Below are 12,500 nucleotides of genomic sequence, written 5' to 3'. Positions count from 1 at the left end.
TAGCATGTGTGTATTGTCTGTGTCTTTTATCCAACACACCTTAGCATGTCTGTATTGTCTGTGTGTCTTTTATCCAACACACCTTAGCATGTGTGTATTGTCTGTGTGTCTTTTATCCAACGCACCTTAGCATGTGTGTATGGTCTGTGTCTTTTATCCAACACACCTTAGCATGTGTGTATTGTCTGTGTGTCTTTTATCCAACACACCTTAACATGTATGTATTGTCTGTGTGTCTTTTATCCAACACACCTTAGCATGTGTGTATTGTCTGTGTCTTTTATCCAACGCACCTTAGCATGTGTGTATTGTCTGTGTCTTTTATCCAACGCACCTTAGCATGTGTCTATTGTCTGTGTGTCTTTTATCCAACACACCTTAGCATGTGTGTATTGTCTGTGTGTCTTTTATCCAACGCACCTTAGCATGTGTGTATTATCTGTCTTTTATCCAACCCATCTTAGCATGTGTGTATTGTCTGTGTGTCTTTTAGCCAATGCACCTTAGCATGTGTGTATTGTCTGTGTGTCTTTTATCCAATGCACCTTAGCATGTCTGTGTCTTTTATCCAACGCACTTTAGCATGTGTGTATTGTCTGTGTGTCTTTTATCCAACACACTTTAGCAAGTGTGTATTGTCTGTGTGTCTTTTATCCAACGCACCTTAGCATGTGTGTATTGTCTGTGTCTTTTATCCAACACACCTTAGCATGTGTGTATTGTCTGTGTGTCTTTTATCCAACACACATTAGCATGTGTGTATTGTCTGTGTGTCTTTTAGCCAACGCACCTTAGCATGTGTGTATTGTCTGTGTGTCTTTTAGCCAACGCACCTTAGCATGTGTGTATTGTCTGTGTGTCTTTTATCCAACACACCTTAGCATGTGTGTATTGTCTGTGTGTCTTTTATCCAACACACCTTAGCATGTGTGTATTGTCTGTGTCTTTTATCCAACGCACCTTAGCATGTGTGTATTGTCTGTGTGTCTTTTATCCAACACACCTTAGCATGTGTGTATTGTCAATGTTTCTTGTATTGTCTGTGTGTCTTTTATCCAACGCACCTTAGCATGTGTGTATTGTCTGTGTGTCTTTTATCCAACACACCTTAGCATGTGTGTATTGTCTGTGTCTTTTATCCAACGCACCTTAGCATGTGTGTATTGTCTGTGTCTTTTATCCAACGCACCTTAGCATGTGTGTATTGTCTGTCTTTTATCCAACACACCTTAGCATGTGTGTATTGTCTGTGTGTCCTTTATCCAACACACCTTAGCATGTGTGTATTGTCTGTGTCTTTTATCCAATGCACCTTAGCATGTGTGTATCGTCTGTGTCTTTTATCCAACACACATTAGCATGTGTGTATTGTCTGTCTTTTATCTAACACACCTTAGCATGTGTGTATTGTCTGTGTTTTATCCAACACACCTTAGCATGTGTGTATTGTCTGTGTCTTTTATCCAACACACCTTAGCATGTGTGTATTGTCTGTGTCTTTTATCCAACACACCTTAGCATGTGTGTATTGTCTGTCTTTTATCCAACACACCTTAGCATGTGTGTATTTTCTGTGTCTTTTTTCCAACACACCTTAGCATGTGTGTATTGTCTGTGTGCCTTTTATCCAACACACCTTAACATGTATGTATTGTCTGTGTGTCTTTTATCCAACACACCTTAGCATGTGTGTATTGTCTGTGTCTTTTATCCAACACACCTTAGCATGTGTGTATTGTCTGTGTGTCTTTTATCCAACACACCTTAGCATGTGTGTATTGTCTGTGTGTCTTTTATCCAACGCACCTTAGCATGTGTGTATTATCTGTCTTTTATCCAACCCACCTTAGCATGTGTGCATTGTCTGTGTGTCTTTTAGCCAATGCACCTTAGCATGTGTGTATTGTCTGTGTGTCTTTTATCCAATGCACCTTAGCATGTCTGTGTCTTTTATCCAACGCACTTTAGCATGTGTGTATTGTCTGTGTGTCTTTTATCCAACACACTTTAGCAAGTGTGTATTCTCTGTGTGTCTTTTATCCAACGCACCTTAGCATGTGTGTATTGTCTGTGTCTTTTATCCAACACACCTTAGCATGTGTGTATTGTCTGTGTGTCTTTTATCCAACACACATTAGCATGTGTGTATTGTCTGTGTGTCTTTTAGCCAACGCACCTTAGCATGTGTGTATTGTCTGTGTGTCTTTTAGCCAACGCACCTTAGCATGTGTGTATTGTCTGTGTGTCTTTTAGCCAACGCACCTTAGCATGTGTGTATTGTCTGTGTGTCTTTTATCCAACACACCTTAGCATGTGTGTATTGTCTGTGTATTTTATCCAACGCACCTTAGCATGTGTGTATTGTCTGCGTGTCTTTTATCCAACACACCTTAGCATGTGTGTATTGTCTGTGTCTTTTATCCAACACACCTTAGCATGTGTGTATTGTCTGTGTGTCTTTTATCCAACACACCTTAGCATGTGTGTATTGTCAATGTTTCTTGTATTGTCTGTGTGTCTTTTATCCAACGCACCTTAGCATGTGTGTATTGTCTGTGTGTCTTTTATCCAACACACCTTAGCATGTGTGTATTTTCTGTGTCTTTTATCCAACGCACCTTAGCATGTGTGTATTGTCTGTGTCTTTTATCCAACGCACTTTAGCATGTGTGTATTGTCTGTCTTTTATCCAACACACCTTAGCATGTGTGTATTGTCTGTGTGTCTTTTATCCAACACACCTTAGCATGTGTGTATTGTCTGTGTGTCTTTTATCCAATGCACCTTAGCATGTGTGTATCGTCTGTGTCTTTTATCCAACACACATTAGCATGTGTGTATTGTCTGTCTTGTATCTAACACACCTTAGCATGTGTGTATTGTCTGTGTTTTATCCAACACACCTTAGCATGTGTGTATTGTCTGTGTCTTTTATCCAACACACCTTAGCATGTGTGTATTGTCTGTCTTTTATCCAACACACCTTAGCATGTGTGTATTGTCTGTCTTTTATCTAACACACCTTAGCATGTGTGTATTGTCTGTGTTTTATCCAACACACCTTAGCATGTGTGTATTGTCTGTGTCTTTTATCCAACGCACCTTAGCATGTGTGTATTGTCTGTGTCTTTTATCCAACGCACCTTAGCATGTGTGTATTGTCTGTGTCTTTTATCCAACACACCTTAGCATGTCTGTATTGTCTGTGTGTCTTTTATCCAACACACCTTAGCATGTGTGTATTGTCTGTGTGTCTTTTATCCAACGCACCTTAGCATGTGTGTATGGTCTGTGTCTTTTATCCAACACACCTTAGCATGTGTGTATTGTCTGTGTGTCTTTTATCCAACACACCTTAACATGTATGTATTGTCTGTGTGTCTTTTATCCAACACACCTTAGCATGTGTGTATTGTCTGTGTCTTTTATCCAACGCACCTTAGCATGTGTGTATTGTCTGTGTCTTTTATCCAACGCACCTTAGCATGTGTCTATTGTCTGTGTGTCTTTTATCCAACACACCTTAGCATGTGTGTATTGTCTGTGTGTCTTTTATCCAACGCACCTTAGCATGTGTGTATTATCTGTCTTTTATCCAACCCATCTTAGCATGTGTGTATTGTCTGTGTGTCTTTTAGCCAATGCACCTTAGCATGTGTGTATTGTCTGTGTGTCTTTTATCCAATGCACCTTAGCATGTCTGTGTCTTTTATCCAACGCACTTTAGCATGTGTGTATTGTCTGTGTGTCTTTTATCCAACACACTTTAGCAAGTGTGTATTGTCTGTGTGTCTTTTATCCAACGCACCTTAGCATGTGTGTATTGTCTGTGTCTTTTATCCAACACACCTTAGCATGTGTGTATTGTCTGTGTGTCTTTTATCCAACACACATTAGCATGTGTGTATTGTCTGTGTGTCTTTTAGCCAACGCACCTTAGCATGTGTGTATTGTCTGTGTGTCTTTTAGCCAACGCACCTTAGCATGTGTGTATTGTCTGTGTGTCTTTTATCCAACACACCTTAGCATGTGTGTATTGTCTGTGTGTCTTTTATCCAACACACCTTAGCATGTGTGTATTGTCTGTGTCTTTTATCCAACGCACCTTAGCATGTGTGTATTGTCTGTGTGTCTTTTATCCAACACACCTTAGCATGTGTGTATTGTCAATGTTTCTTGTATTGTCTGTGTGTCTTTTATCCAACGCACCTTAGCATGTGTGTATTGTCTGTGTGTCTTTTATCCAACACACCTTAGCATGTGTGTATTGTCTGTGTCTTTTATCCAACGCACCTTAGCATGTGTGTATTGTCTGTGTCTTTTATCCAACGCACCTTAGCATGTGTGTATTGTCTGTCTTTTATCCAACACACCTTAGCATGTGTGTATTGTCTGTGTGTCTTTTATCCAACACACCTTAGCATGTGTGTATTGTCTGTGTCTTTTATCCAATGCACCTTAGCATGTGTGTATCGTCTGTGTCTTTTATCCAACACACATTAGCATGTGTGTATTGTCTGTCTTTTATCTAACACACCTTAGCATGTGTGTATTGTCTGTGTTTTATCCAACACACCTTAGCATGTGTGTATTGTCTGTGTCTTTTATCCAACACACCTTAGCATGTGTGTATTGTCTGTGTCTTTTATCCAACACACCTTAGCATGTGTGTATTGTCTGTCTTTTATCCAACACACCTTAGCATGTGTGTATTTTCTGTGTCTTTTTTCCAACACACCTTAGCATGTGTGTATTGTCTGTGTGCCTTTTATCCAACACACCTTAACATGTATGTATTGTCTGTGTGTCTTTTATCCAACACACCTTAGCATGTGTGTATTGTCTATGTCTTTTATCCAACACACCTTAGCATGTGTGTATTGTCTGTGTGTCTTTTATCCAACACACCTTAGCATGTGTGTATTGTCTGTGTGTCTTTTATCCAACGCACCTTAGCATGTGTGTATTATCTGTCTTTTATCCAACCCACCTTAGCATGTGTGCATTGTCTGTGTGTCTTTTAGCCAATGCACCTTAGCATGTGTGTATTGTCTGTGTGTCTTTTATCCAATGCACCTTAGCATGTCTGTGTCTTTTATCCAACGCACTTTAGCATGTGTGTATTGTCTGTGTGTCTTTTATCCAACACACTTTAGCAAGTGTGTATTCTCTGTGTGTCTTTTATCCAACGCACCTTAGCATGTGTGTATTGTCTGTGTCTTTTATCCAACACACCTTAGCATGTGTGTATTGTCTGTGTGTCTTTTATCCAACACACATTAGCATGTGTGTATTGTCTGTGTGTCTTTTAGCCAACGCACCTTAGCATGTGTGTATTGTCTGTGTGTCTTTTAGCCAACGCACCTTAGCATGTGTGTATTGTCTGTGTGTCTTTTAGCCAACGCACCTTAGCATGTGTGTATTGTCTGTCTGTCTTTTATCCAACACACCTTAGCATGTGTGTATTGTCTGTGTATTTTATCCAACGCACCTTAGCATGTGTGTATTGTCTGCGTGTCTTTTATCCAACACACCTTAGCATGTGTGTATTGTCTGTGTCTTTTATCCAACACACCTTAGCATGTGTGTATTGTCTGTGTGTCTTTTATCCAACACACCTTAGCATGTGTGTATTGTCAATGTTTCTTGTATTGTCTGTGTGTCTTTTATCCAACGCACCTTAGCATGTGTGTATTGTCTGTGTGTCTTTTATCCAACACACCTTAGCATGTGTGTATTTTCTGTGTCTTTTATCCAACGCACCTTAGCATGTGTGTATTGTCTGTGTCTTTTATCCAACGCACTTTAGCATGTGTGTATTGTCTGTCTTTTATCCAACACACCTTAGCATGTGTGTATTGTCTGTGTGTCTTTTATCCAACACACCTTAGCATGTGTGTATTGTCTGTGTGTCTTTTATCCAATGCACCTTAGCATGTGTGTATCGTCTGTGTCTTTTATCCAACACACATTAGCATGTGTGTATTGTCTGTCTTGTATCTAACACACCTTAGCATGTGTGTATTGTCTGTGTTTTATCCAACACACCTTAGCATGTGTGTATTGTCTGTGTCTTTTATCCAACACACCTTAGCATGTGTGTATTGTCTGTCTTTTATCCAACACACCTTAGCATGTGTGTATTGTCTGTCTTTTATCTAACACACCTTAGCATGTGTGTATTGTCTGTGTTTTATCCAACACACCTTAGCATGTGTGTATTGTCTGTGTCTTTTATCCAACACACCTTAGCATGTGTGTATTGTCTGTCTTTTATCCAACACACCTTAGCATGTGTGTATTGTCTGTCTTTTATCTAACACACCTTAGCATGTGTGTATTGTCTGTCTTGTATCTAACACACCTTAGCATGTGTGTATTGTCTGTGTCTTTTATCCAACACACCTTAGCATGTGTGTATTGTCTGTCTTTTATCCAACACACCTTAGCATGTGTGTATTTTCTGTGTCTTTTATCCAACACACCTTAGCATGTGTGTATTGTCTGTGTGTCTTTTATCCAACACACCTTAGCATGTGTGTATTGGCTGTTGTTTTGGAACTCTAAAGCACATTGAACATATGAGTACACATGGCACTGCATGGGTCAGGGCCTTTTCTTCAGTGTGGGAGAGGCAGCAGACTACAGATAGACAGAAAAGTGTTCCATCTCCACAAGCAGCTTGACATCCTTGCTCACAGCCACAAGCTGCTCTAGCTGTAGGCAGGCTGTCAGTGATGCTTATAAATGGTGAGAAAAGACGAGGTGTTTGACTTCCTGTTGACTTGTGAAGACAGGAAACCACAGAGGTTTCAGAGAAAGAGGAAGGCGAGACACACTCAGGTTAAAGGCTCCATCTTTAGTTCTGCTTCACACATTCACTTACAGGGGCAGTACTTCCTGTAGACGACATATAGGCAGCCGCCTAGGGTGCCGTCCCGATGGAGGTGCCAAAATTATGCCCAGAAAAAATTAATAAAGTTGATCATTGAGTGATCATCATTCACAGTCAGTTCTACTGCCAGTCTCCCGACCTGCTCCCGATGACTAGCTTGAAGTCTCTTTTCAGTAAAGTCATAACTATTGCACGGGAGTTGAGTTCAGTGACATGAAACTAGGGAGGATTTACTAAATTGTTTCAAATGTAGCGACGTTACCAATAAAGGGCGATGTGTGTGCATTGGGTGAAGTTAAGATGCCTTTGTAGTTTATTTTCATGACGTTTTGCTGGTCTGTGCTTTTGACATATTTGCAGTTGTTTGTTTTGGTTGTAGGTTGCATATTTAGCAATTGGCAATGTGTGCTGATGGTAATTGGGACATGCACCTTGTGCATTTGGCATTACGTAATGTTGACAGGGACACTGCATTGGCCAAATGCTGACACATGGCAATTTGGCAACAAAATACAATTGAGGATCAAAGTAAAGTGCACATTTTCATAGTATATGAGCATATTTTTCTATTTTGCATGGTAATGTTGTGTGTGTGTGTGTGTGTGTGTGTGTGTGTGTGTGTGTGTGTGTGTGTGTGTGTGTGTGTGTGTGTGTGTGTGTGTGTGTGTGTGTGTGTGTGTGTGTGTCTGTGTGTGTGTGTCATGGGGATGCCTGCATGACCTACAAACGTTTTGGTCCGAGTGAAATGTTATGCGACCTCTCCTGTTTCTAAATATATCTGAACCGTTTGGTTCGACGAAGTAAAACTATTTTCATAAGCATTTTACGAAATGTCTATTGGAAAATAAATGGCGGATGAAAATCACTGGTACAGTGCTGAAGCCGGAAGTAGGCGGTCACTTTGCCTCTCTATATAGCCTATGCTAGATTTAACAGTTCATGCCTTTGTTATAGATTTAGTCTTGGCACCATTAAGATGTTGATTGATGGTGATAGTGACTGTGTTTGTTTCCTCCGCTGCACCTGGTGGTCCTCCTCGTTGGGGCCAGGTGTGGTGGAATCGAATATTCAAACTGATTAGAAATCTAAATCTCTTTTTGAGTGTCGTACAATTATGTTGAGGTCGTTGCAATGTATTATGCTTTGACGTCTGTTAAATCAATGTAGTAATGTTGTGTTGAATGTAGAGCCTTCATATGGAGTTAATTGACACCAATTGTCTGTTCTGTGTTGGGGGAGGGGCTTAGAGTATTGAACCAGCTTGTGTGGGTGCTCATCGTGCATTACTGGGAGCGAAAGATTTCACGGTTGAGTGACGTCACACCCGAGTTGTCGACGGTCCAGCTTTATATAACATTTAAAAAGGCTAGCCATTGTTAGCAATAACAGTTGATAACCAGAGAAAATACATCAAAAACTATTTTGATACAAATTACAAATACTTGCTCAAAAAATTTATCAAGATACAAATACAAAATACTGGTCTGAGAAATGTATTTCAAATACAAATAGTATTTTAAACGTGTTTAAAATAGTGCCCTAACGCATTTCGTGGTATTTTGCGCATGTACAAACACTGCAGCAACATGTCCACACAGATAGAAGTTAGACAGTGCTGTTTGTAGCCTACAGCTGATTTAATGAGACACACAAAAGACAGAAGTGCTAATAAACAGTATTTACTATGATTTTAACTACTGTTGATGCAAGGGAGCAGCCAGTTTGGATTTTTGAGGTCGGGGCTACTGAGGCTCCTCTGAGTTCGGCAGAGAGAATCGGAGCTCATGACCTTTGAACCGTCATATTCCCGTTTCCCAATTTAAATGGAAGGGAACGGCCCATCCCCCTACCTTCACCCATAGATGTGATACTGCATTCATGACAACTCGGCCCGCCGGAGGTTTCAACACGGAACCTCCGCCCTGGACAGATTTGCGTTCACGCTGCACCTCCCGCTTGGGGGGAAAGCCCAAACTGTTGCTATAGCAACCCGCGTTAGCATGGTAGCTAACTACTAGCGAACAATGCTAACCGAACATGCTGAATGCTGAATTTCACACAGAGCGAAACACAGATGATACAAACACATATGAAACGTTAACATTACATAATTAAGAACTCAACTTGTGTTAAAACGTCAACAAACGGCTTTATAATAATTCTGTGATTATCATTAACGATGCAAGTAGCCATTTTGATGTGGCTGTGACGTCAACTCGGAGAAACCGGAGCTCTGAATGATACCCGAATTTCCGAGCTGTAATTCTGGCCTGGACGACCGTTCAATTCACTTTTTACAGGTCGGAACCCATTTTTTCCGGCGGTCCGAGTTGTCTTGAACGGGGTATGAGACCAGGACTGCTGGCCTGTTCACATAGGACCCAAGTGATTCATGCGTTTAGCCTATGTGTAGGATTTCACTTTATTTCTGTTATTTTCATTGTCATTTTTGTAGCTTGTTTGAATATTTATAGTAATAATAATAATAATAATATTATTAGCCTTATTTTGTTCAAAGCCTTTTGAATATGTTGTATCCGTTTTGCAACAACAACCCAAGACAATAAATGCCTGGTTTCTCTACAAATAAACATCGGTGGTGAACTTGAAGCCTGCCTCTGCCTCTTCTCCCGCTTGCCATCCTAACAGTGTTTTCAGTTTTTGAGTTTGTATGATTGAGTTGGCAACCCTACGTGTGAACGGCATTTGCCCAGGGCGCCGTATTGGCACATGCCGGCACTGTCTATTTACCAGGATCTGATGCACCTCTCCCTTCTGCCATTTAGTGCACATTCATATCAGGCCGATCTGAAGCTCACTCAAGCTCTTGTGTTTACTCCTTTAGCTCGGTCCATCTGAACTAAAACAATGCCATTCAAACTCCGGCGGGCAGCAGATAAATGACACCTGGATGTGTGTCTCCGTCCTCCAACCCGTACGTGTGCTTTGTTAGGAGGAGAACGTGATCCAGGACATGACCCCAAAACACAAGGGATTATGGGTAGAAGGAGACGGATGCAGACATCTGATATTGATCATCAGCATCCTCATGGTTGGAAAGCCGAGCAGAGCAAAATGAATTGAGGGCAAACACTCAACTCACGCATCATACTCAGCTATTGTGAAAAGCAGAGAAGTTAATTGGGTCAAAAGCACAGACAAGTCAGTCAAGCTGAGGTTACAGGAACTAGTCAGATTTGTTCTGACTCACCACCAACCTCTCTAACCTGCAGGATGACAGGTGACGGAAACTGTCCAATAAACAAGCTCAACAACAAGCTGAATCTCAGATGGAAAGTAATGAAGTACACAATGTTACTGTAGTCTCTTAAAGGAGAATTCAGTTTATTTTTTCAGCTTAGTTATATTAGTCACCCAGAACAGACAGGTCCGTATGGAAACGGTGTTACCCGAAATGGTTAAAAGTGATATCAATTTGGTCATTCAGTGGCGTTTTACTGCCATGTAAAGTAACTAACGTTAGCCGCTAGGATTAGCCACAGTAGCCGATTACCCATAATGCATTACGTTAATCCCAACACCCGAACGGCTCGTGCTTCATTTAATGCATAAAATAAAGCTGATAACAGGGGTGGACTGGGATTATAATTCAGGCCGGGCATTAGATACCAAGCAGGCCAGGCCGATACGGGGCGACGTGCGTGCCGGCGTCCGAAGGGCGGCAGCGAAAAATTTGGGCCGTTTGAAGCTCAATTTGGGCCGTTTGAAGCCCAATTTGGGCCGTTTGAAGCCAGATTTGGGCCGTTTGAAGCCCAATTTGGGTCGTTTAAAGCCAGATTTGGGCCGTTTGAAGCCCGATTTGGGCCGTTTGAAGCCCAATTTGGGCCGTTTGAAGCCCAATTTGGGCCAAGTCCAATTTTACAATGAGATGCACCCACTTTAAACCTGAATAAAGTAATAAAACCACTAGTAAACCAGTAGGCGGCGCCTGGCCTGCTGTTCAGTGAGTGGCCTGGCCACCGGGCATTTGCCCGACGTGCCCGATTATGCAGTCCGCCACTGGCTGATAATATACAATTGATTCACATTGAAGTACACGACCACGCGCAAATACCACCATGACGTAACAATGTACCAAATCGTCCATTCATTTGAGCCCACCCCCAAAAAGCAGGTTTGAACCCATAGAGGGCACTTATGCTGCTGAAAATGATACAGCTTGTAGAATATTATCAGTTTAGGCTCAAATGTGGAAATCTTGACTAGAATTCTTCACACACCACCCCAAAAGCCATATTGGTTAAAAGCTGAAAAAAGTGTTTTGGGGGTTAGTCCTGCTTTAAGTAAAGAAAGTGTGTGCTTTTCCCATCTCTGTTGACTCTAAATGAAAGAAATGCCCCAAAAAAGTTTTTCGCTGTGATCGCACCCCATCGTGAGCGCCTGCGTAGAAAGCCAGCTTGGATGTCAGATGGAAGTGTGTGTGTGTGTGTGTGTGTGTGTGTGTGTGTGTGTGTGTGTGTATGTGTGTGTTGGTTAAATTAGAGCCAACAGCACCTCCAGACTAGAGGGCTCAACCAGAGAGCGTTAATTAGAGCAAGATGGCTCAACAGCAAGTCAATTCCTGTATCTGTGTCACATCACTCCCTTTAGGAGACTAGTGGCAGGTCCTGAGTCTACTGGAGTCAATGGGAGAAGTGAACATGAACACAGATTATGACTGATTCTTTCGCCCCATAGTCACTAAAAGTAAATATTGGTCCTAAACATTTGGACACTAAAATGGTATTTTTCAGACAGACAAATCAGCAGAAAATCAACTTTGATCAAGACCTGTCTCTGTTTCAGCAATACACTCTCATGAGTTCTCATGGCAACAATACTATCTCCTGTCAGATCTTGTGATGGGTTCATATCAGATAAAAACGAGCTGCAAAATAAGGCACAAACATGAAAAGTCCACCATTAATGTGTTAGTGTTCAAACTGCCCAAGCTTTGTGCAACAATAGGCTGTAATAACACAGGAACAAGTGATCTGTATTTAAACTCTCTCGTAACGGACAAGCCCGTCTTTTATTGTCACACGAACACCACAACACATGCATGCGGCCACAACACACTCATGCTGACGGTGGCCGGTGAAAAGTGTCCTCTGCATTTAACCCATCCAGGCATGTCCTTTCCTCCGAGGGGCAGGCCAGGAGCAGTGGTCGCTTTCTCGTACAGCGCCCGGGGACCAACTTCGGATGTTGTCGTCACTGGTCGGATGACGATGACGATCTGATCTTCTGCATGTTTTTAGTGGGGGGGGTTATATACGGAGGAACCCCCTGGGGGGTACGGGGAGAACATGCAAACTCCACACAGAGAGAAAGGCCCTTACGACGAGATAACCCACCTGGGCAGTAGGCACTGAAGATATGGGGGGGAACACAACCACAGCGCGCACAGTGTCCCAGGCGAGAATCGAACTCAGGACCTTTTAACTGTGAGGCGACAGCTCTACCCCTCCTCTTAGGAGACAGGAAGTGTATACCATTTCATACCACTGGTACAGCGTGTAATGCAGGGGTTCCCAACCTTTTTTGGCTCCTGACCCTACTTTGGTGTCACAAAAATCTAGGGACCCGTGACATTCAAATTCCG

Source organism: Poromitra crassiceps, assembly GCF_964638095.1.
Source record: "Poromitra crassiceps genome assembly, chromosome: 2".
Lineage (NCBI taxonomy): Eukaryota > Metazoa > Chordata > Actinopteri > Beryciformes > Melamphaidae > Poromitra > Poromitra crassiceps.
Note: the sequence above shows the minus strand (reverse complement) of the source record.